The sequence below is a fragment of the Rhinoraja longicauda genome, chromosome 31 (assembly GCF_053455715.1).
Source record: "Rhinoraja longicauda isolate Sanriku21f chromosome 31, sRhiLon1.1, whole genome shotgun sequence".
Classification (NCBI taxonomy): domain Eukaryota; kingdom Metazoa; phylum Chordata; class Chondrichthyes; order Rajiformes; family Arhynchobatidae; genus Rhinoraja; species Rhinoraja longicauda.
In genome coordinates this window covers 7,915,303-7,922,436 of record NC_135983.1, presented here as the reverse complement: position 1 = coordinate 7,922,436, position 7,134 = coordinate 7,915,303, and the positions used below count along the sequence as shown (strand labels likewise).

At 48.1% G+C, this 7,134-nt stretch overlaps 1 protein-coding gene across 1 annotated transcript in view; it reads left to right on the top strand.

Annotated features, from left to right (window-relative positions):
• Nucleotides 1-793: 793 nt before the first annotated feature.
• LOC144608392 (serine/threonine-protein kinase Nek6-like) overlaps nt 794-7,134 on the top strand; it is a 161,806-nt gene continuing 155,465 nt past the window's right edge. Inside the window, exon 1 of the mRNA XM_078426106.1 lies at nt 794-920. The gene's annotated coding sequence lies outside the window, so the exon portion shown is untranslated. The remainder of the gene's footprint in view (nt 921-7,134) is intronic.

Genomic DNA, 7,134 nt, shown 5'->3' with positions numbered 1-7,134 from the left:
CTCTCTGAGACGGACAGAAGGAGAAACGCAGAGTTTATAATTGCTGGCTAATAATCTGGTTTCAATTAAGAAGCAACATGAGCCAGCCTAGCACACGTGATTCCAGAGAGAGAGAGAGAGAGGGAGAGAGAGAAAGAGAGAGAGAGAGAGAGAGAGAGAGAGAAAGAGAGGGAGAAAGAGAGGGAGAGAAAGAGAGAGTCAAGTCAAGTCAATTTTATTTGTATAGCACATTTAAAAACAACCCACGTTGATCAAAGTGCTGCACATCTGATTAGGAAAGAGAAAGAGAGAGGGAGAGAAAGAGAGAGAGAGAGAGAGAGAGAGAGAGAGAAAATAAAAAAGCCTCCAGCATTCTTTAGCAATACAAGGTTTCATTTCTCTGCAGTTTGTCTGAAAGGTGCATTTTCTCTCCCACCAACCCTCCCCTCCCCTCCCCTCTCCTCCATCAAGCCTCTCAATAGCCCACCCCTTCCCCAGACTATGGCAAAACATCCAGATGTAGATGCAGATGTGGAGCCTTTCCAGCTGTGTGTCTGTGTGTCTGTCTGTCTGTCTGTCTGTGTGTCTGTGTGTCTGCCTGCCTGCTGTCCTGGTACGCCGCTTGCCGCAGGCTACAGAGTGGAGTGCCGGCAGTGAGGAAATCGAAGTCAAACTCCGGCCACTTTCCTTGCAAAAAGAGGCAAGTCAGTCTCTCCTCCCTCCCCCCCCCCCCCCCCCCCCCCGTCCACCTCTCCGTTCTGGGAGGGCTTGCGTGGCATGTGAGCCGACCCAACGTGAATGCACTGGTTGTGGAGCACCCGCAAGGACAGATTGGGTGTGCAAGAGAGGGGGAAAAGTTGCACAGAACTTTTTACTTTGCTGAAGGGAGTTTGCACAATCTGCAGTGCAGCCCCGCTGTCAGACGCGGGCTACACGTTGCGGTAGGTCTCCTGTTTACTCCACATTTTCTAATGAACGGCTGCCTGGCTGCTTTGCTCACTCGGCTCTTGCGTCGGAGTCTCTTGCTGCCTGATTTCTGCTTTCAGTGCGTTTGTATTGAATCCAACGTGGACGAGTTGGAATTCCTCACTGTCATCTGAATCGTCCCAGACCCAGAGTAAAGGAATTGTTGCTGTTCCTCACTGTCCCCCCCTCCCCTCCTCCCTCCTCCTCCTCAGCCATATGACACAGGCAGCTCTGTGTGTTAGAAATTCTTCAGGCCAACTTGATAAAGTTTTGCCAGGCACCAGGAACCGGTTTACAGACACACACACACAAAGTGCTGGAGTACCTCAGCCAGCCAGGCAGCATCACTGGCAGACATGGAGAGGCGACGATTTGGGTCAGGACCAAACGGTGTGAACTACAAATTCTCCAATTTTACATGACCCCCCATCCCAGCCCAGCCCAGCCCCCTTTTCCTGCCTTCTCTGACCTGTGTCCCGCTCTCCATCATCCACTTCCCCTTTCACTGTATTCTTGCTATTGAGGGTGTGCACCTGGAGTACTGTGTGCAGTTTTGGTCTCCAAATTTGAGGAAGGATATTCTTGCTATTGAGGGCGTGCAGCGTAGGTTTACTAGGTTAATTCCCGGAATGGCGGGGTTTTGTCATTTGTTGAAAGACTGGAGCGACTAGGCTTGTATACACTGGAATTTAGAAGGATGAGAGGGGATCTTATCGAAACGTATAAGATTAGTAAGGGGTTGGACACGTTAGGGGCAGGAAACATGTTCCCAATGTTGGGGGAGTCCTGAACAAGGGGCCACAGTTTAAGAATATGGGGTAGGCCATTTAGAACGGAGATGAGGAAAAACTTTTTCAGTCAGAGAGTTGTGAATCTGTGGAATTCTCTGCCTCAGAAGGCAGTGGAGGCCAATTCTCTGAATGCATTCAAGAGAGAGCTAGATAGAGCTCTTAAGGATAGCGGAGTCAGGGGGTATGGGGAGAAGGCAGGAACGGGGTACTGATTGAGAATGATCAGCCATGATCACATCGAATGGCGGTGCTGGCTCGAAGGGCCGAATGGCCTCCTCCTGCACCTATTGTCTATTGTCCCTCCTCTTCCAACTAATATCGGTCAACCTGGCTTCATTAGCAAATTTGCAGATGACATTAGCAAATTTCCAGATGATACTAAGCTGGGGGGTAGTGTGAATTGTGAGGAAGATGCAATAAGGCTGCAGGGTGACTTGGACAGGTTGTGTGAGTGGGCGGATACATGGCAGATGCAGTTTAATGTAGATAAGTGTGAGGTTATTGACTTTGGAAGTAAGAATAGAAAGGCAGATTATTATCTGAATGGTGTCAAGTTAGGAAGAGGGGATGTTCAACGAGATCTGGGTGTCCTAGTGCATCAGTCACTGAAAGGAAGCATGCAGGTACAGCAGGCAGTGAAGAAAGCCAATGGAATGTTGGCCTTCATAACAAGAGGAGTTGAGTATAGGAGCAAAGAGGTCCTTCTACAGTTGTACCGGGCCCTGGTGAGACCGCACCTGGAGTACTGTGTGCAGTTTTGGTCTCCAAATTTGAGGAAGGATATTCTTGCTATTGAGGGCATGCAGCGTAGGTTCACTAGGTTAATTCCCGGAATGGCGGGACTGTCATATGATGAAAGGCTGGAGCAATTAGGCTTGTATACACTGGAATTTAGAAGGATGAGGGGGGATCTTATTGAAACATATAAGATAATTAGGGGATTGGACACATTAGAGGCAGGAAACATGTTCCCAATGTTGGGGGAGTCCAGAACAAGGGGCCACAGCTTAAGAATAAGGTGTAGGCCATTTAGAACGGAGATGAGGAAGAACTTTTTCAGTCAGAGAGTGGTGAAGGTGTGGAATTCTCTGCCTCAGAAGGCAGTGGAGGCCAGTTCGTTGGATGCTTTCAAGAGAGAGCTGGATAGAGCTCTTAAGGATAGCGGAGTGAGGGGGTATGGGGAGAAGGCAGGAACGGGGTACTGATTGAGAGTGATCAGCCATGATCGCATTGAATGGCGGTGCTGGCTCGAAGGGCTGAATGGCCTCCTCTTGCACCTATTGTCTATTGTCTATTGTCTATTCACACATTACTCATCTGACACCCTCTTGTCTCCTTTTCATCTCTGGCCTTTGTCCAGTGACCTGACAATCCAACCACCCCCCCCCCCCCTTCCCTCCCTCACCTGTATCCACCTATCACTTGCCAGTCTTTGTCCCGCCCCCGGTCGGGACAATTTTAGGCCGGTCCATTTGAAGACTGTTTTGTGATTTTTTAAAGTTGAATTTGTCATTTATGATGGGAGGTGGGAGGTGGGAGGTGGGAGGGGGGAGGGGGAGGGGGAGGGGAGGGGAGGGGGAGGTGGAGAGGGGAGAGGGGAGGTTTGCAGGAGAGGTTTGGGCCCAACGGGTCCACTTGGTCTAGTTGATTATAAGAGTCAGGACTTTGGTTAGGCCACATTTGGAGTATTGCGTGCAGTTCTGGTCACCCCATTGTGATGTTTAAGAGGCTCTGAGATGGGCACGTGGTGGTGCAGAGAATGGAGGGCTCTGGGTGATGTGCAGGGTGTAGTTTAACCTGGTGTCATGTGTGGCACATACATTTTGTGTGGAAAGGCCTGTTTTTGTACTGTACTGTTCTGTGCTGTTCTGTGTTCTATCTTCCACTATCCCAGGCTGTGTCTTTACAATGGATGAAACAACTTAAGTGTTGTCAGAGTATACACCAAGTGCTGGAGTAACTCTGCAGGTCGGGCAGCATCTCTGGAGGAAATAAGGATGCGTGACGTTTCGGGTCGGAACCCTTCTTGGGACTGTTGCTTAAGTGCTGACAGGTTTAGGTCTCCAGCCAAACGCAATGTTTCTGAGTTTTGACTAGCCCAACTTCTTAAGATTTTGATATACCACAGTGGCTCAACGGTAGAGTTGCTGCCTTACAGCGCCAGAGTCCTGGGTTTGATCCTGACTACAGGCGCTTGGCTGTACGGAGTTTGTACGTTCTCCCCGTGACCTGCGTGGGTTTTCTCCAAAATCTTTGATTTCCTCCCTCACTCCAAAGACGTACAGGTTTGTAGATTAATAGACAATAGACAATAGGTGCAGGAGTAGGCCATTCGGCCCTTCGAGCCAGCACCGCCATTCATTGTGATCATGGCTGATCATTCTCAATCAGTACCCTGTCCCTGCCTTCTCCCCATACCCCCTGACTCCACTATCCTTAAGAGCTCTATCTAGCTCTCTCTTGAATGCATTCAGAGAATTGGCCTCCACTGTCTTCTGAGGCAGAGAATTCCACAGATTCACAACTCTCTGACTGAAAAAGTTTTTCCTCATCTCCGTTCCAAATGGCCTACCCCTTATTCTTAAACTGTGGCACCTGGTTCTGGACTCCCCCAACATTGGGAACATGTTTCCTGCCTCTAACGTGTCCAACCCCTTAATAATCTTATACGTTTCGATAAGATCCCCTTTCATCCTTCTAAATTCCAGTGTATGCAAGCCTAGTCGCTCCAGTCTTTCAACATATGACAGTCCCGCCATTCCGGGAATTAACCTAGTAAACCTATGCTGCACGCCCTCAATAGCAAGAATATCCTTCCTCAAATTTGGAGACTAAAACTGCACACTACTCCAGGTGCGGTCTCACTAGGGCCCTGTACAACTGCAGAAAGACCTCTTTGCTCCTATACTCAACTCCTCTTGTTATGAAGGCCAACATTCCATTGGCTTTCTTCACTGCCTGCTGTACCTGCATGCTTCCTTTCAGTGACTGATGCACTAGGACACCCAGATCTCGTTGTACGTCCCCTTTTCCTAACTTGACACCATTCAGATAATAATCTGCCTTCCTATTCTTACCACCAAAGTGGATAACCTCACATTTATCCACATTAAACTGTATCTGCCATGCATCCGCCCACTCACACAACCTGTCCGAGTCACCCTGCAACCTCATAGCATCTTCCTCACAGTTCACACTGCCACCCAGCTTTGTATCATCTGCAAATTTGCTAATGGTACTTTTAATCCCTTCATCCAAGTCATTGATGTATATTGTGAATAGCTGCGGTTCCAGCACCGAGCCTTGCGGTACCCCACTAGTCACTGCCTGCCATTCTGAAAGGGACCCATTTATCCCCACACTTTGCTTTCTGTCTGTCAACCAATTTTCTATCCATGTCAGTACCCTACCTTCAATACCATGTGCTCTAATTTTGCCCACCAATCTCCTATGTGGGATCTTGTCGAAGGCTTTCTGAAAGTCGAGGTACACCACATCCACCGGCTCTCCCCTGTCAATTTTCCTAGTTACATCCTCAAAAAAATTCCAGTAGATTAGTCAAGCATGATTTCCCTTTCGTAAATCCGTGCTGACTCGGAACGATCCTGTTACTGCTATCCAAATGCTCTGCAATTTTGTCTTTTATAATTGACTCCAGCATCTTCCCCACCACTGATGTAAGACTAACTGGTCTGTAATTTCCCCTTTTCTCTCTCCCTCCTTTTTTAAAAAGTGGGATAACATTAGCTATCCTCCAGCTTGGTATAGATGTAAATCTAGCTTGTAAAGCTAGTATAGATGTAAATCTAGCTTGTAAATCTAGCAACCTAGCTTGGTATAAATGTAAATTGTCCCTAGTGTGCGTAGGATCATGTTCATGTGCAGGGATCGCTGGTCGGTGTGGACTCGGTAGGCCAAAGGCCTGTTTCTGCGCTGTATCTCTAAACACTAAACTAAACTAACTGGGTTTAAATCTCTCTAATATGTAGCAAGGTGATCATTAACTTCGTCAGATGTCAGGCAAAGCCACATCCATCCTATCAGAAGGCTATTGTGAGTAAAAGTGGGTACAGTTATCCTTAGAGTTAATACTTGTTGCACAGTTGCAAAGAAGATAGTTGTCGGTTCATTATCCAGGACTTGTCTGCCTTGTTCCCTGCTTTACAACGATAGACAATAGACAATAGATGCAGGAGGAAGCCATTCGGCCCTTCGAGCCAGCACCGCCATTCAATGTGATCATGGCTGATCATTCTCAATCAGTACCCCGTTCCTGCCTTCTCCCCATACCCCCTGACTCCGCTATCCTTAAGAGCTCTATCCAGCTCTCTCTTGAATGCATTCAGAGAATTGGCCTCCACTGCCTTCTGAGGCAGAGAATTCCACAGATTCACAACTCTCTGACTGAAAAGGTTTTTCCTAATCACAGTTCTAAATGGCCTACCCCTTATTCTTAAACTGTGTCCCCTTGTTCTGGACTCCCCCAACATTGGGTACATGTTTCCTGCCTCTAACGTGTCCAACCCCTTAATAATCTTATACGTTTCGATAAGATCTCCTTTCATCCTTCTAAATTCCAGTGTATACAAGCCTAGTCGCTCCAGTCTTTCAACGTATGACAGTCCCGCCATTCCGGGAATTAACCTAGTAAACCTACGCTGCACGCCCTCAATAGCAAGAATATCCTTCCTCAAATTTGGAGACCAAAACTGCACACAGTACTCCAGGTGCGGTCTCACTAGGGGCCTGTACAACTGCAGAAGGACGATAACTGCCCTTCCAGAAATACTTAATCGGCCGTGAAGTGTGTTGGGATGTCTATGAGAGTTTAGAGATACAGTGATCACTAGTGCTTTCCTAAACAATAGGGGCAATTTACAGAGGCCAATTAACCTACAAAACCACACGTCCTTTTGATGTGGGAGGAAACCGGAACGCCTGGAGAAAACCCACGCGGTCGCAGGGAGAACGTACAAACTCCGTACAGACAGCACCCGAAGTTAGGATCGAACCTGGGTGTCTGGCGCTGTGAGGCAGCAACTCTACCGCTGCACCATTTTGCCGCTTTGGGGGTTGTGTAGACTTTGCCTTCTGCCCACTGAGTCCACAACGACCAGCGTACACTAGCACTATCTTACACACACTCGGGACAATTTACAATTTTACCAAAGTCCATTAACCTACAAACCTGTACGTCTTTGGAGTGTCGAGGGGGAAACTGGAGCTCCCACGCGGTCACAGGGAGAACGTACAAACTCTGTACAGGCAGCACCGGTAGTCAGGATCGAACCTGGGTCTCTGGCGCTGTAAGGCAGAGCTCTACCACTGTGCTGCCCTTGATTCGGGGAGATTCTACTAGAGTGTAGATCTAAGGTATTTATTCACAAAATGCTGGAGT